The following is a 14904-nucleotide window of genomic DNA, read 5'->3' as shown; positions in this document are numbered from 1 at the left end:
AAGGAAAAGATATGATTTAATTTTTGTTGTGTAACAGACTATAAACATTTAATGGAAGAAAAATAATAAATATAAGAATATAAGCCACCAGTAGGAGCAAGGAAATTTGCACAGACAAATAGCTGTTTTACAGCTTTTATTTTGTGTGCCGTCCATCCACCAGAGGCTGATACTCTGACATCATGAATGCTTTGCTTATGACACGTTGTTGTGTCAACCACGGAGGGTGGACATGATAAAGCTCAATCAGGCAGCTGGTCACCCAGCTGGCAGACAGTGAAATATAATATCATCAGAGGGCAAGCCAATAAAGAAATAGAGGCAGAGACACAATGTTTTTCTGGCCTATGACCACCATTTTAGTTATGTTAATCCAACAAATTAAATACAAGAAAATGTACTTAAAAGGCTATGTTATGTTCCAGCTGCCAAAAAGTCAAGAAATTGACATTTGATGTTGCTTCCAAAATGTTAATTACTTGCCGTCTCCGTGTCCACACACATATACACACAGAGTGGTTATGTCATGCTCAGAAGTAATGCTGAGTTTTCCATTTAAGGGGAGTCAAATATACAAGTGAGTGAATTAGTGTTTTTAGACCAGCTGGAAACCAGCTAAGTTTTCTCAGTCGGGCCCTTTTTAATTTGTTCTTTTATGTTGCATTAATGTCCTCTTTTCCTCCTTAAGAAAGAGGGGAAAGAAAATCAGGAGATAATAAGTTCCCAGTTTAGCATTTCCATTGTCTTTCTTGTTAATGACTTTTCCCAGGCTCATGGCTGCATCTTATGCTATGGGGCAGCCTATAATAATTCCTCTGAACAACGAGCTCTTACACCTGAGTATTATGTTGTAGGCTTAATTCTGCATCAGAGGATAGATCCTTATTAGACTACTTCCAACTCCTTTTCCACCATAGAACATGTGCTTAAAAATATTTTCTCTCTATAGAAATTAATATATAAGGTTTCTTTCCTGTGGTTGAAATAATTATTTGTTTCTACGTTTCTATGGCATAGGAATCCCTGACACGTAATAGCAATAAGGAGGCGATCTTATTTCCCTTTCTACTATTTTAATTAAAAAATATGTTTTAAAGGCATTAAATTATTGTTTTACCTAATTAGAATAGGACCATTGTTCCTATTGTTTTATCCAAGTGCTTGTTCTGTACCAGCACGATTCTCTTGTGATTGTATGTCTGTCTTAGACAAGTTGAAAGGGGGGTTATGACACTAAACTGAGCTTTTACTTGTTTAACAGAAAGTTTTTGGGTCCTGTAACTGGTAATGACTAAGGCCAAGCACCATGCCACAAGTTGAATAAAAAACAGCCTCTCCAGGCAGTTTCCTGCTCAAATAATTCAAAGATGGCAAACAGGACACTGAAGCAGAAAGTCTATGATCTGCTTTATTACTGCAAAGCTGAATCCCTCGGTAGGCTGTGGTTGTGCTCTCCTCCTCACAGAGCAGAGTGGGCGTCCCCTGACAGGTGGGGAAGTACATGTGATGGAAGTACAAAAACATGCCAGTTCAGCTAAACTGGTGCAAAAATATTTGTGGTCCCTGGTGTTACTTATTTTGTTTGTGTTTAAACCTGTGCTGAACTGGCCAAACTAATAAATATGTTCCATCAAAATAAGCCTGATTTAAACATGAAATACACATGTCCAGACTGATTTAATCCACCTAATTACACTACAGACAGAAAGAAGCAAATAAACCCATCACAAGGGAAAGGTTAGAGAGAACGTGTAAATCTCTGGCTCATCACAGTATGGTTATACACAACCTCAGTTTTGGGTATTCAGTGGCAGCCTGGAAAATGTCTGAACCACTGATTGCAATTATTATTGACCTCATGAGCCATAAATCTTACAGTATTGTTATTTTTTAATGACTAAGATACCTGGTGAAAAAAGACGAATTCCTGAACACCCAGTCAAACATGCCATTAAAGACACAAACGTGATGGCAGTGTTGGTTGTGTTAGCATCATGCTCAGTGATGTGGCACCCAACAAGGTATGAAATATAGATTCCCATGACTGACTCAACACAGCAAGTGTAATTTCAGGTGACTTCATTAGGTTCCTTTAAAATGACCCTGGAAAGTCACAACGACATAGTGAAGGGCTCGGAGGTTGGCACAGCACTAGGCAGAGGCAGGAGATGCCGCCACCTGGGTGACTCTCCTGCAGGCACACCTTCGGGGCTTAGGGCTCTCCATGCTGTCTCCACCTGCAGGCAAGGGACCTGGCAGAGGCATTTCTGTTTCCCACAGCTGCTCAGGGAAAACCAGCGGTCCCCAGGGGTTACCTGAGAGAGCACAGTGCATGTGGAGAGATTTAAAACCTCTGCCATGGCTCTTTCAATTAAACCCAAGGAAGTTGTAGGTCAGGGAAGTAATAAACCTGCCCTAGGGGCTGTTTGGTCTTCTGTCTTTCTGTCTAGCAGGCGGTTGACGGGGGAAAATTACATCAAGCCTGACATGTTTGTACACCCAGGACAGCTTTCAAGGTGTTTGCGTCTTAATGAATTAAACTTCCTCAGGTTACTAAGAATCATGAGCCTCTGACTTTTTTAGCCTATTGCTAAACCATGGCTTGTCCATGTAAGTCCAGGCCTTTCAGAAACCTTTACTACCATTAATTACTTCCACTCACCCCCAGCCTTTCAGCCATGGTTTCCATATTCTCTCATTTCCAGTGTGACTGACACAACAGTTGCTTTCAGAGAATGTAGTCTTTAATTAATCAACTTACTAGCAGATGTTTTCTGCAGGCTATAATTTCTTGTCTAAAAAGACATTTTCCTTAGAAGAGAATTTAAGGCTGGTAAAAAAAATCAAGTGGTATCTGTAAAACCTAGTCATTTCTTCCATTGAAAACTTCATCTCATTGCTCCAATGACGTGATTTAGCAGACAGATCTTTGGGGTCTCCACTCTGAGTGCCCATTAGTGCTCCTTCTGATGAATGTAGCAGTGTTGAAGCACATTCACAGATAAAAGAAATGAGACTGCTAACAGTGATGGCCAAACCACAATACTAGCAATAACAATATTTTTTCTCCACCATAGCCCATAATGAAAACTGGAGCAGAAAAAGGGAACAGAGATTTCCAAAGCTTATAATGAGTCCTCTAAACTGTTCATCCTCCTCTGCAGATCACAGTTTTACAGCTATTTACATATAGAATTGAAATGTGTTGATATATCCCCAGTTAAAGTTTTATGAATATTAAGAAAGCACAGTGAGCCCCCATTCCTTAGCCAAGTTTCTTCTAGGTGCTACCATGCTATAAAAGCTGATGAATAACAACTCTTCTGATCTTGAAACATAGTTTTATGGATGCATGACTTGCAAGACCATCTAGGGTCCCAATGAATGTTATGGTTGACTCTTAGTATAAAGTCACAGCCTGTGTCTGCCAAAGAAAGCAAAGAAATACTATACAGCATTTGTATAGATCTATTTTTAAAGTTATTGAGCAGCTTTCCTTACCATATAGCTACTAAACTCAATTCCTATCTTTCTTGCCAAAAGCAATCAATCAATCCATCCAACTTACCTATATACCTATTGGACTTCTTGTGTAGCATTGCAAGTTTAGCCTTTTGCTGCCGTGTAAAAATAATGATAAATAACGATTGGAAATCTGTGCCACATCACCAGCACATGTAGTCTTGGAGAGGAAAGGCCCGGTGCCTTCACACACTGGTGGCAGTCTGCAAGGGCAGTCAAGCTGGGGACAGGAGTGGTGGTTGAACTGCTGTGGTTCAAACTGGTGGAAACAGCAGTGAGAATCTGAGCACTAGTGGCTGCGTGAAAACTTAGGTGTAATGTCATGAGTCCAGGCTAGATCTGCTTTAGTGATACAACCTAAAACAGAACTTGTGGTCTGTAAAATCCGTCTGTTTGGGGTACTGGCTAATCCCTGAGCAGCTGGTGGCCATTTCCATTCCTGCTAGCAGCTAACAGAGAACTGGAAAAGAGTTTCATCTTTTCCACTCTTTCATTTCCCTGTCTTGACAGTCCGTTTATGCTTTAATTAGGTTCAATAATGTGCCTAAACAGCCCCTGAATGGGAGATCTCAGATGAGAAATTCACATTTGAGAAAGGCACGCAGAAGGCAAGCTGGCAGGGAACTCCTGTCCCAGTAACCAGGACCAGAATTCAACTTTCACACCTACAGCAAGTAGAGGAAATTTCAGTCTGAGCTGAGAAATCACGCTGGAATTCCTGGTAATAGAAAATGAAGTTATATCCCTTGGCACTTCGTAGCAGGGCACGGATGCTTTTCCTATCCAATTCAGCATTAATCATTACAATCCTCCTCGACAAAAATAATTGGTGTTTAGTTGGCTATATTCACATCCTGTCACTTTAATGTTGCTGTTTGGCCACTGTGTGATTTTATTTGGGGTGCATATGAAGGCTGTAAGTTTGAAGGGTCTCACTCCAAGGCAGAAAACAATAATTAGGTAGTTAGGACAGCTTGGCAGCATAGTACCTATTGTACATTAGCAGGGAAAGTGAATACAAGAATGGCATCTTTATTTTGATATTATTGATATTTTAACATAGCCCAGAGCTGCCATAAAATTAAGGGCTGTGTTGTACTAAATAATAGATAGGAACAGGAAAAATGATTCTGCTCTAAAGAATTTCCAGTCCTCTGGGAACAGAATGTAATGCAATAAATAACAGAGAGGCAAAACATACAATAAAAACACTCTTGAAGAAAATGCTTGTTTTATATCATAACAGCCATGCCCTCCATACTCAGAATGAGATCTATTAACTGGACTGCATATCACAACTCTTAGAGCCACAAAGCTAAAACTTCAGACATCATTCCAACTGCCTTGAGCAGTACTAAAAGACTTCCCCCAGTACTAAAAGTCTTCCTCCCAAAACAGGGGGAGAGGAGGAGAGCTGAGTATCTGTGTTAGGATTTCCCCAACCTGCCTTCCCCCAGCAAAAACTTGATGATGACTATAGTGCCTCTGAAGTTTTGCAGACTTCTGGTAATTTTTAAAGAATCAATAATTATAAGCTAGCATATGTTTTGTCAAAATGTAACAGGGAAAATGGGAACCAAAGCAGCCATGGTATAGAGAGAAGCATCTGAAACAAAAGTTGGAAAAGCATTTTTCGGCTCCAAGTCAAAGAAATCCAGAGAACAATTACGTAACGCATTTGCCATATTTGGATTGATGCAGCTGTATTTTAATGAGCAGAACTGGTAATAAGCTAACGGGTGGGTGCTTGTTTGAGAATGCGTCTCACAATCATCTGCTGTTCAAGCAGAGACTCCTACCTGCAGGTGCAGCAAGATCCTCTCTTCCCTTTTGTGGTCAAGTCTCTGGAGCTTAGAACAGATTTGCCCCTTTAGGACAGGCCGCCTACTGGTGTTACTTAAACTTAAGAACATAAGATTTGTTGTTAAGCTTTCTGGGGATATACTAAGGTCACAGACACTGTATGCCACATTGTATTTTCTTAATGGATTACTTCTATTGCATTATTCCTTATACATTTTCTGTCTCCCCTGCTACTATTGTCTGTAAAGTTCTTTTGGATCCTCCTTTGACAAGCTTGATTTCATAGGTAGCAACTGCTCTACCTCTTCATTCTTTGACCCAAGAACTGCATAGTAGGATACTCCACAGATGGATACATCTTATGCCCACTCCACCCCTTTCTCAGGATTCACCTTTTTCTTCTGCTCGAAAACCTCAGCCTTCAAAACTCTTCCAATATTAGACACCTTTTTCTTTTTTTTTTTTCTTTTAAAACCAAGGGAAAGAAAGAAAACAGCTCTTTCCACCACTACTCATTCTCTTCACTAACTTCTCAATGGTTAGCTCACATGTATTTTATGAACCCATTACCAACGATATGGCTAAGGAGGCTCAGTTTGCTCATTTTTGCCTACCTAGGCTGCCTACAATCCAGGTAGTATCTTCCTTTACCACAGAAGTGCAAAGCAGCAGGTACCAGCTGTCCTGGAAAGGTGAGATTGGGTACAAAAGTGTCAACAGTTCTATTAGGGTCTTGTTTCTGGAACTTACACCGAATGAAAGAAAAAGGCAAATTTTTCATTGACCAATGTTTGTATTTGTATTTTTTCATGGGCGTTAAGTGGTCTATACAAAGGCCTCTACATTCCATTAAGGCTTTCTTCTTCAGGATAGTACTGCTGATCTTTAAAGCAGGAGTCCCACTATAGGGCTATAAGTAGAGATATTTACTATCTAAGGTAGAAATACCTGAATTCGGTTGAAATTATTGCCATTTATATCAATTTTGTATTACTCCTTATTTCTCTTTTGAGTATTACTAAATTGCAGTTGCCACTAAGAAAACTGTGAAAAAGCTACAAGAGAACAAAAAGCCCAACGAGGAATGCCTGCCTCATTCGGCTGGAGTTTTAACATTATTCTTCATTTCAGGCTTATAACTAGCAGAAGAGTTGCAATAATGCATCTAAAAATCTCTCTATTTTGTGCAAAACTTCTGTCAGATCTCAAAGACTGCACAAATGGACTGACCCAGTACCTATGTTGTCCTATTATGTTAGGTATACGATTGCACATGTATAACCTAAGATCCTACAGATCTGTTTTCCCCCATCCCCAAGAGCAGCGGCTGAATTGCAAGCACCATGGCCAAACTCCATATGACGTTCAGAAAGTATACATGCACCATACAGTCCCACAAGGGCCTCATGTTCTTATTCACTTCCTGCTTTACTCTGCTTCATTGTGCAGTGTTAAGGAGCTGAATAGGTGCTCTCTGCCAGCTGGAGACAGCTGTGATTCTGTGATGAATGAAGCAATCCACACACTGTGGGAGCCTGAGTTTACTGGATGCTCTCCTCAGTTGGTGTAAATTAGCTTGAGCCCATTAAACTTAACGGAGTAGGGCTGATTTACTTCCTGGGAAAACAGAGATGTTGGTTACTGTGGAGTGTGGCTCTCAGCAGTTCATTAACGAGGTCTAATGGCATAATATTTTTACAACTCACAGAAACCAGGTTTGAACGACTCACAGTCATTTAGCTGCCCTGAGAGAAAAAGGGCTATAAAGAGTGCCGTAATTCCTGTACGAACCTCTCGTCTGTGGAACTGCTGATTCAAACTTGGATGCTGCAAGTGAAGAAAACCTGGTAACGTCAAATTCTGCACATCCATTCAGTTCTCAAGGGAGCTAAAAAAACGTACACACATTCAAAGACTTTCCAGCACACTATTCAGAGCCAAAAAGATTCCTTTCTTAGAGGACAGGAGAGTTGAGGAAAAGATGTCAGCTGAGCTCCTCTGGCTGATACATCAACATTTATTGGAATCCTTATTCTCTTCAGTTTATTATTAATTTTTGATGTTTTATCCAAATATTGCTAAGCACTATAGCAGCCATAAAGGTTTTTCGGGTTATCTTATGCCCTACACACCCTGTCAGTATTCACTCTCCTGATTCCAAATTACATTAAGGAATTTCACATTTTGGCCTAAGCAGACTTCAGTTATGACTGGGAAACGTTTTACCTCAAGAGTTACTGCATTTGCAATTCTTTGCCAAGCAGATACTTGTAGCAGGATACTACACCCTAGACTGCTAGGGTGAGTGTTGTATTGTTCTCTTCTCTGAATCCTTCATGAATGCAAAACTGAAATCAGACATACTTCCACTGTCACAGTTTGAGTCCCTGAACAGATTGTTACTCTCAGAAACGAAATCAAATACAGTAAATCAAAAGCACTTCTGATTCCCTCTTACCCTGTGGCACACAAATGACAAGCGTGCCCCGCGACGGGAGGCACTGATCACTCTATTTTTTTCAGTTTTGCTTTTTGAAATATCTTCTGCCTTTTCTCCCATATCACATCAGTCAAAAAATTTGAAGCGTATTTTGCTCTTTAAGCCATAATTTGAGTTAGGTGGATAAAGATGACTTTATGGCGGGCTGATAAACTGGCTCTTTGCTCAAGACCAAATTTCGTTCCTGGACAATGGCCTCTGTTATTTTGCAGGTGTAGAGTGATGAAGGCACATCCTCCTGTGAATTGCCTATTTCACACCATGAGGCGTACTGAAATAAAACACTTTTTTTTTTTTTTCCAAAGCCTGGAATTCAGAAGGGAACATTATGCAAAAGTCCCCAAACTGTCTTTTGTTTCTCCAGCAGTTCACTTCGTTGTGTCATTCTAGTAACAGATTCTCAGTGTGATAGTGAATGAGTTGTTACATATTTAGGTTATGTGCTGCAAGAAGGAGGAAGGGCCATCTGGAGTCTCATGATAGCCAGCTCCTACGAGAGTACTTCGTCTTGGCTGTTGAATCAGTGGTACACATAGTAACTGACAAGATGGCACACTAGGATAATGCAAGACATTGTGCTTCATTTTTCTGGACTGCTGCATGGCTTAGGTTTTACACACCTGCAGATGTTTTACCTAATCATGTAAGTGTTTTAAAACCATTTGGGAGGACTGTGTTCTCAGTGCAACAAGTGAAAAATGCCATAACAAGGGCAAGTTGCATTCTCACAATTACATTCTGTAGTTCTCATTCCAGACGTGCCTGTAAAACATCCCCTCTGACCCAGGGAGTAATCCTCAGCTGTAAATCAGCTTTAGCAGGCAAAGGCAAAGGCAAAGACAAAGGCAAAGGCAAAGGCAGAGGTGTTCCCTTGTCTTCCCATTTCTCAACCAGTAGCAGATGCAGGCTACCAGCCTTAGGACAATTTTAAGTTGTGCAGTCTATAAAATGTTCCCCTATCATAAGAATATGCTCCACTTTCTGTTTAAACAAACTCTTTATAACTCTTCACACAACACTGTTGCTGAGTACAGCATTGCAGCATACTATACGTTTGAAAGTCATTAGGGCAGAAATGGAGCTGGTATCATTGCATGAGTACCACCTACAGAAGAACGTGTGCTGCAACACTTAGCTACTTATAATTTCTCTCAACATTGTTATTTATATTGTCGCGTACCTAGGAACCCCAAACATTTACCCAAATCCCCTTGATTTTATAAATAGAGAACGGCAAGACTGTTTCTGCCCTCATAACTTCCTGTCTATGGGCAGATAACAGACAACAGATATAGCAGATGGACAAGGTCATCACACGAGGAGAAAATATCATTTGTGCCAGGGCACATCAGAGATCTATCTAACCCACTGTCTGGTCCCTGGCAGTGGCCATCTGTGGGTGCCTAGGGAGAATTTAAGGACACCATATAGTGATACTTTGCCAGAATACTCAACCAATCTTTACTGATTGGTAGATCAAGGACTTTCTCGCCTAAATGCAGTGTCTTCCTATTTAACGGTTCTTCATGTTTTCTTCTAAGAATTCACCTAGTTCCATTTGTGAGCCATGAAAATTTTAGCATCCACAGCATCTTTGGGTGACAGACTTCACAGTCTCACAAGCTGTTGTGCAAAGGAGAAGCTCTGCAGTTCCATTTGTTGCCCATAACTCTGGAAAAACCTCTGAGCACCCCACACTTACTGTCATTGCACCCTGCACCATCTTGTCATTGCCCCACTTCCTCAGCTGTCTCCTCCCCAGGCTGAGAAGAGTTGCTGATTTAGCCACTCCTAAGGAGCAAGAAATGCAGAATTCCTTCATGCGGACAATATGGTCCACATGAAAGCACATCAGCTGCCTTGCCCCAAATTTAGACTGCCTGGGGAATGTTAGGCTGATCTACCTCAGGCCTGCACAGACCGTCAGTCAGGGCATGTGTGAAGCCTCAGCTCTGTCTGTCCCCACCCATTACACACACACATATATGCAGTTCTACGCACAGCAGGAAGGAGCTGCTCCACGAAGAGAGCAGCAGGCTATATCTGGGCAGATTATCCCCCAGGGATAACACAGGGTGGGTGACAGCAGCTGAGGGCAGGGGCAAGACCATCTCCGTCAAGCCCATCCAGATGACTGGGAGCACAACCCAGAGCTGCATTGGCACTCGATGGACAGCAGGGTTTTGGGGTTAGATGTGAGCAGGGCTTTTAGCAGAGTCTGGCACTGAAGTGAATTTCTCCACGGAAGCTGAGAGAAGGGGATTAGCAACAGAGCAATTTGAATTTCTCAGCTCGGTGTGCCAGGACATCCTGAGCCTTGTGCCCGGCGACCTGACTCAGACTTTCCTCAGCCACCTCACCAAGACGCAGACATGCCCCACAACTCTGCCATGCCAAGTCATGTCCGAGGCTGGCTGTTTCCTACCTAGCCAAATTTACACTCGTGTTTTCACATACCGCTCGCAGCTGGGAAACTGCAAGGTCTTGGTTTTTAACCATCTCGCTGAATTCACTAAGGCAGGGAGCAAGACTGTGTCTGGTCTCATCAACATACTAAATATCACGCTTATCGCACAGAGAGCAGCAATAACTCCACGGTGATTAATTACATAAGGTACTCCAGCTTTCAGAAACACAGTAAACCATTAATATAATTTAACTTTACAGCTAACACAACAAATTAAAATACAGAAACAAATCCATTTTTTCAATTCATTAGACAGGACACAAACTCTCCTGTGAACAGGCCTGATAAATGGAATTTCCCTTTAGGGCATTGCTGATGAAAAATGACAAGTGTAATATTTCTATCTAGCACTTTGCTGAGGTTCTGTCAGCAAATCCCCAAACCTTGGCGTTACAAACTACTCTGAGGGAGATTTTCTTTTTCAAGGCTTTTATTAGGAGCTCCTTCCCTCCTAAAATATATTGGGGTTCTGACATTAGGGAGCTGTCACTGGAAATGCTCTAAAACCCACAAGGTAGTGCTTCTCCTCAAGAGACCAAGTCTGGTTCATTAAAAATAAAATTTTGATCTCATGGGTAGATAAATGTGCTGTGCAAGCATTATGCTGAGGCGTACAGAACTCTTCAGCTGAACTGACATTTTATGCCATAAAGAGCCAACTTTTCTATCCATCTAAACCATCTGCCTATTTATACCTCCAATCACCACGGAGCCCAGTCACAACAACAGGAAAAAAACCCACAAAACTACCTCTTGGTTTGTCAGTCATCATTATCAGCATGTATGAGCTGATCCTGTTTGCATTGCTCATGCAAGTAACCTCCACAGCTCCCAGGGTGTTGCACCTGCAGTCTGAATGCATAGTATTCGCCTCAAGCTGGAGACAACATGCAATGCTGAATGCTTAAATCCTTCCTCCACTGGATTTTTTTAGTTGTAGTTGGTTTTTAAGGTGTAACTCCACTGGGAGCTTGCATAGGCAAAAGGCTAAAAAGCGATTTGTCTGTCAGTGGCCTATTAACATCTATTACTACACGTCTTACACTGTCTGAGTATCAAGGGATCAATTCATCTTAAATGAACTAAAAAAAATCCATCATCTAATCCCGGAGAAGCTGGCGAATCATGGCATAGACAAGTGTACTCTTCGCTGGGTTAAAAACTGGCTGGATGGCCGTGCCCAGAGAGTTGTGATTAATGGGGTGAAATCCTCTTGGCGGCCGGTCACCAGTGGTGTCCCTCAGGGCTCAGTTTTGGGGCCAGTTTTGTTCAATATCTTTATCGATGATCTGGATGAGGGGAGTGAGGGCACCCTCAGTAAGTTTGCAGATGACACCAAGCTAGGGGGGAGTGTTGATCTGCTTGAGGGTGGGAAGGCTCTACAGAGGGACCTGGACAGGCTGGATCGATGGGCCAAGGCCAACGGTATGAGGTTTAATAAGGCCAAGTGCCAGGTCCTGCATTTCGGTCACAACAACCCCAAGCAGTGCTACAGGCTTGGGGCAGAGTGGCTGGAAAGCTGCCCAGCAGAAAAGGACCTGGTCATTAACATGAGCCAGCAGTGTGCCCAGGTGGCCAAGAAGGCCAGCAGCATTCTGGCTTGTCTCAGGAATAACGTGGCCAGCAGGAGCAGGGAAGTGATGGTGCCTCTGTACTCGGCACTGCTGAGGCCTCACCTCGAGTCCTGTGTTCAGTTCTGGGCCCCTCTGTACAAGAGGGACATTGAGGTGCTGGAGCGTGTCCAGAGGAGAGCTACCAGGCTGGTGAGGGGTCTGGAGACCAGGTCATATGAGGAGAGGCTGAGGGAGCTGGGCATGTTTAGCTTGGAGAAGAGGAGGCTGAGGGGAGACCTCCTTGCCCTCTACAACTACCTGAAAGGAGGCTGTAGAGAGGTGGGTGTTGGCCTCTTCTCCCAGGTGAATAATGACAGGACCAGAGGAAATGGTCTGAAGCTGCGGCAGGGGAGGTTTAGATTAGATATTAGGAAGAATTACTTTACTGAAAGAGTGGTCAGGCACTGGAACAGCCTGCCCAGGGAGGTGGTTGAGTCACCATCCCTAGAGAAGAAAAGTCTAGATATGGTACTTCAGGGCGTGCTCTAGTGGCACAAATTGTAGGGGTTTTTTTTGTTTGTTTATGGTTGGACTCGATGATCTCAAAGGTCCTTTCCATCCATAAGATTCTATGATCCCAGATTCTCCATCAGTGTAACTTGTTAGAGCTAAAGCCACATTCCCTTATATTATGCACAATATAATACTGATTTACATTGGTTTATTTGGACGGAGGATCAAGCTTGCTGAAGACTGGCTTCTGCTGCTGCAGCTGAGGGGGGTGGGGAAGGGAAGGAGGCAGCTTTAGCTTGCCTTAATCCAATCAAGGATGGACTCTATGTGCTTAAAATTCAGCTGAGGCTCAGGGAGCACTCTAACCCACCTTCCATTACTACCTAACACAGCACCTAGATTACTTAGCTCGTCCCCCCATGCTAAACTGGCTCCTGATGCTGGTCCTCTCCTTGCACCCTGGGTTAGGGACAAAGCCACCCTTGCCCACCCTGAGGAGTACTCAGGGATGAAGAGACAGACACACAAACTTGGCACCAGCCTCCCAGAGACACCTGAAAGCAGTGCAGGGAGGGTGTGGGCTGGAGCTGTGATGGTGCTGCTCCCTGGGGAGCAGAAGGCTGTGTGTCCCACACTGTTGCTGATGGAGGGAGATGGTGGTGGTTGTGGTGGTGGTAGTGCAGCTGTGGAGGCAGGTTCCCCTCTGCTCACCCCGCAGGCCCTGGCACTCTAAACTCCCTCCCTAGTGCCTTATAACTTGGACACTTAATTTAAGTGGACTGATTTATGCCATCTGTTGTTAAATGTATTATGCGTGTATTTCTTTAATTTATAAATTAGGCTGCAGTCAAGTAAATGGTATTCCTCATATGCTGCTTCACTTAGCAAATTGGCTATAATGTCTTCTCTGTGATCATTATAGTTTAGTCTCTCTGGACTTATGCCAGCCTAGGATGAATATTCAATTGCTTATACCTGAGGAGAAAAAAAAAAAAAAAAACAGAAAAAAAAATTAAAAAAAGGAAGTGCAAGGAATCCCTGAGCTAGAGATGTACTGCTGGGTTAATTTAAGATCAAGATGTAGCTTAAAGCGTAGTTCATAGCAAAATAAACCAAACTGCAGGTCATAACTCTGAGTACAAGGAAAACAGCATGCCAGGACACTGTAATATATGCCTAGGTTCCCTCCTATTCTCCAGGGTAGCCAAAGTGTAATGTATGTCGCCCCAAAGGTAAGCAATTCACCATTTGTAATGGAGCATCACAGGGTTCAGGAGAGATTGTGGCCACCAGTGACAGACAGGAGCAAGAAGATGAGCATGTGGCAAAGTAGTGGGAACATCTGAACTGCCACAGCCTTAACCAACAGTGCCAGACAGTGACCTAATTCTAAGAAAAATAGTTTATTTGAAATGGAGCATGTTGTTCCACCATGTTTGTGGCAAGTTTAGAGCTGCCCTGTGATGCTTCATGACTACCATGTGTTGTCCTGCCTCCAGCAGACTCTGTGCAAACATGTTAGTTCATCTCAATGGGGAGAGGCGGAGGAAGAGCCAGAACAGAGAATAATATCTCCGGAAGCCATTTCTGCAAAGGTTCAGGAAAAAAAATTACTAGGAAAACAGTTCAGAGAGCAACTTTAAACATCCTTTTAAAATTAAGCTTTCTTTCCACCACAGTCCCAGCAAATGTGAGGTAACTGATGAGCTGTGGCTACTGCTTATCATAGGGATCACAACTGTTTCACTCCCACTGTAAGCCTTCTCCCATGTATGTGTTACTTACTTCACCTCTTGCTGTAAACTCCAACCTTAATTAATTTTGGATGAAGCACGTTGCTTTTTGTATTTCCTGGGGTTCTTTGGTGAGGACGGGGTTTGGTGTTTCTTCATCATCTTCCCTGTTCTTTGGCGTTCAGTCCATCAGTAGCCCTTGGCTGCAAACTGTCATTCGTGTGCTGCTGGCTGCTTTTCACTACTATGCCCCCAGCGCACAGAGTCTGAGCATCTTCTAGGTTTCCTTAACTGCTTTCAAACAGGAAAGAGTGCAATCCAAGAAGGTTTCTTCCCTGTTTTTTTTCTCTACTTCAAAGATATTAAAGCTGTCATTCATGCTGATGTGTTTGTGGTGATATGCTTGCTTACACTGTCCCCAGGAGCTGCTAAAATCCTGCATGCAACTTGTTGTCTTTATACCATAGAGTAGTAAAGAATCACAAAATGGATCATTTCCTCTTTCAGCAGACAAGGGAAAGTGTAAGGAAAAAAGTGCTCTGCTTAAACACCCTCTTTATCACTCTCCTGAGTCGTAGAGTGATTCGGTATGATCTCCCAGTCTTGCCCTGCCTGCCTGGCTCCCCATGAAATGATTAAAGATGAATACACCTGTGTAACGGTGTCTGTTGGCTTACCTCAGGTCTCCTTCTTTCCCTGCTTCCTCTGCTCCTTCTGATCTGCAGCCACTGCTCCCTGACATTTCTCCTTCACGCTTAGCTCCCTCTACAATTACCCAAAGCTTGGCATCCCACACTCTTCATAGCTAAATTA

This window comes from Rissa tridactyla, chromosome Z (assembly GCF_028500815.1).
Source record: "Rissa tridactyla isolate bRisTri1 chromosome Z, bRisTri1.patW.cur.20221130, whole genome shotgun sequence".
In the NCBI taxonomy this organism is placed as follows: Eukaryota; Metazoa; Chordata; class Aves; order Charadriiformes; family Laridae; genus Rissa; species Rissa tridactyla.
The sequence above is the reverse complement of the archived record's forward strand: the minus strand, read 5'-3'. Positions refer to the sequence as shown.